At 43.3% G+C, this 3,528-nt stretch overlaps 1 long non-coding RNA gene across 1 annotated transcript; it reads left to right on the top strand.

The window, feature by feature from the left end:
• The first annotated feature begins 346 nt into the window (after positions 1-346).
• Positions 347-3,528, top strand: LOC118424103. The gene is made up of 3 exons (XR_004832170.1): positions 347-451; positions 2,768-2,896; positions 3,504-3,528. It is a non-coding gene; the product is annotated as an uncharacterized LOC118424103 (long non-coding RNA).

Raw genomic sequence — 3,528 nt, forward strand, 5'->3', positions numbered from 1 at the left:
GAATCTTGTTTTTCTCTCCAGTTATCGTGTATCTGACAGGTCATGTCAATATTGTCAGATGGCGTGACTAAGGAACGTATCTCTGAAGACGTTACTGTTTGTAAAGAGGTATTTTTGCCACCTAAAACTTTTCACAGCCTATTCACAGACACAATTTATCATCATCAATGCTATAGGTAACCTCCTAATGTTTCCTTCGATTAAAGAACGTTGTCTGAAAAGTCTGCCCCCTGTATACCAACTCACGTGAGCTGAAATGTGTCAGATTGTGTGATGTTTGATGGGCCAACTGGTTATAAAGATTATCAAATAGTTCTTATCACCTGTATCTCTCAAATAGGTGATCCAGCACATAAAAGGGGCAGCATCCGCCTCCTCAGACCAGTTCGCGCCCGAGATTCAGACGGTGGCGAGCCTCAACACGACACTTGCTTCTGGACATCTCGTACTGGTAAGTGATTGGGTGCCAGGCTTGCAATTCATAGAACTGTAAATGCATTTAAGTTCACGGGGATTTAATTTCGCATTAGCGGGAAAAATGACTTTTCGCGGTGGTTTTAATTTCGCGGTAACACCATAGACTGCAGTCTAATACCATAATAGAAAAATGTTCGTGGTGGTTTTTAGTTCGCGATGAAGTGGTCACCGCGAAAACCGCGAACATTAATCTACCGCGAACATTTCTGCATTTACAGTAACTGTTATACATTGTTGTTGTTCATCTTGTAATGTCTAGTGGCGCATAGGTTTGTACGTTCCTTGCTGCATTAGTAGCAGGGTATATTTTATATGGGATTGAATTTAAGTCGGACTAGTTACCCCGGGTTGAAAAAATGAGTACAGTCAAACCTGTATTAGCGGCCACCTTTGCATAGCAGCCACCTGGCCATAGTGGCCACTTTTTGTCGGTCCCTTGGATTCGTAATGGTTAAGAAATAGGCTTAGCGGCACCTGTCCAACGCGGCCACGGCCACACGTTCCCGTTGATACCGGGTTTAAAATTGTAGTTTGCGAGGACTTGGAGTTCCTGACAGGGTCATTTTGGCGTAGCAGAAGGTATGCATGCATTGAGCATTAAAGTGCAAGTCTTTGTCGATGAATTTACCGATCGAGACAATGTTACTTGTTGAGAAAGATTATAGGAAACTGAAATCATGTGTAGCTTGCTCATGGTCAATTGATCAACATTTTCTCCATAGTGGCCACCTGTCCATAGTGGCCATATTTCTACAGTCCCTTGGGTGGTCGCTATAGACAGGTTTGACTGTATAGGAATGGGATACAGTAGTGCATGGACTAGCCCTGTCCTTCCCGAGCGTCGTACAGATGATGATGATGATGATGATAGATTCTATCAAGATGTTTATGATATATGTCAAAGGTAAAGCAGTCGAACCTCAGACTGAGGACGAAGCATGACGCTTTCTCTGTTAAGCTAGTAATCTCCAGGTAGACCCCACAGTGCCTTAGAGATAGTATCAAAGCTGGCTAACGAGTCTAGCCGGCCAAAGGGAGTCAAACGGGCCATACTCCTTGGTCCGCTTTGATACTACAGTCAAACCTGCCCAAGACGACCACCCGGGGGACCGGGAAAAAACGGTCGATTTGGACAGGTGGTCGCTGAGAAGAGTATCGACTCAAAACATGCCCGATGCAAAGTATAAATGGTTTCCGTTTTGTCAAATGGCAAATAGCAAGCATGCTGCACGCACGCAAAGAAGCGAGGTCTTTAACGTCAAATACAACACTCTCGCTGTAAATTGTAAATTTAACCCCAAGCTTTTATCGAACTTTTATACGACACAGTGTTTAAAAGCTCAATATTTGTACACTAACGTTTTAGACAGTAAGGAAACTTTGATGCTGTCAGTTACCATACAAGCCTTTATGCGTCGCTGTGTATGAAATAACTACGGTGTACCTTTCGAATTCGATGCCCGGTACGTCCCGATAGCGTACTTACCCACGGGTGAATGTTAAGTACAGTTGGACAAAAGCACTCACACAGATCTTTCTTAAAAAGGTATGAGCTACTCAGATCTTTCTTTAAAAAGTTTGAGGCTATATACGTTTCAGCATTCGTTCACTTTATAATGATATAGATTTAAAAAAAAACATCTGTAACAACTAAATTCGGAATTTTTTTACAACGAAATTTCCTCCCATATTACAGTAGACTGCACCATTGACCCACCCATTGACCGCCGCCATCTTTATTCTAAACATAACTTATCGTAATGGCAGTCAAAATCCGACGCAAACTGGCCGATTTCGGCACAAAATTGCGCTAGTTATCATCAGAAATCGATGAAAACCTCAATTTTGAAAATGATGCGGTCGTTATGGGTCCCAATTTGGGCCGGTCGCGGTCGCGTTGGCCAGGTGGTCGTTAAGAAAAGGTCGCTTAATGCTTACGTGAATGGGAAAAAAATCGGGACCGAGAAAAAGCGGTCGAAATGGCCAGGTGGTCGCTGAGAAGAGGTGGTCGCTCGGGCAGGTTTGACTGTATCTCAAAGTCTCTAGGCACCGTAGTGTCTGCTTGGAGACTAAAGCTTGTAGTGCAATGGTGATTTGCTACGGTGGGCGTGTTCAGCCAGTCACACCTACCCCTCTCGATTGGTGCCTTGACTTCTTTTGCAATTATGATATCATCATTACCTAGTCCTTAGTCGCCGTACTGTTTAAAAACAGTGAAGAGGTTCTTTCAACATATTCAAGAAATCAAAACCCGAAGATTTTGACTGTTGTGTTGCCCTCCCCACTTCAGCTGACTGCACCACCATGAAACTGCGTGTCTGTATGTTGCTTCTGGCGATGGTCGTCATCGCTACAATGATTGATGACTCCCAGGGATGGAGGCGCAGGAGGCGCAGGAGACTGGAGGAAGATAATGAAGGTGCGTTTGCTCATCACAAACAACTGAAACAGACGATTCAATTCTGTCATCTCTATTCTGCTGGACTCTATTTCAAATTGGTTGGTTAAGGAAGCTAAGAATAAATAATACTGACAGGATAGTTTTTCTAGCAAACCTGAAGACAACTCTCCATCTGCATGTCTACCTTGGACTGTACTTCTGTACGGGTATTCTACAGAAGTACAATCTGCGCAAGACCATAATGTAAAGTAATGTAAAGTAATATTACATCGGTAAGGACCTTTTTTCTATCGATAAGTGTGGTGGGCTCTTTAACCGGTGTTGCTTTCCTAAACTACGGGTCCTCTATCCATCTACCGTTTTTATTTTCACCCGAGTTGAGTCAGGAATGGGTACAAAGCACTTTTCCCAATGGCAAGGTTACGACATTGGATCCTGATGGGGATTCAAACCCAGAACCTTTAGATTCCATGCCGACAGCCCTAGCCACTAAACCACCTTGCCAATCTGTGAATAATGCAAACCGGATAGTGTACATACAGCTGTCAGTATATAATGCGCCTGTTACACTCAATTTGATATGGTGTTTCACATCTCATATCTGCATTTCCTTTTAATTTTAAAGGGACATCAAAGCAGTCTGATGAGAC

This window comes from Branchiostoma floridae, chromosome 10 (assembly GCF_000003815.2).
Source record: "Branchiostoma floridae strain S238N-H82 chromosome 10, Bfl_VNyyK, whole genome shotgun sequence".
NCBI lineage: Eukaryota > Metazoa > Chordata > Leptocardii > Amphioxiformes > Branchiostomatidae > Branchiostoma > Branchiostoma floridae.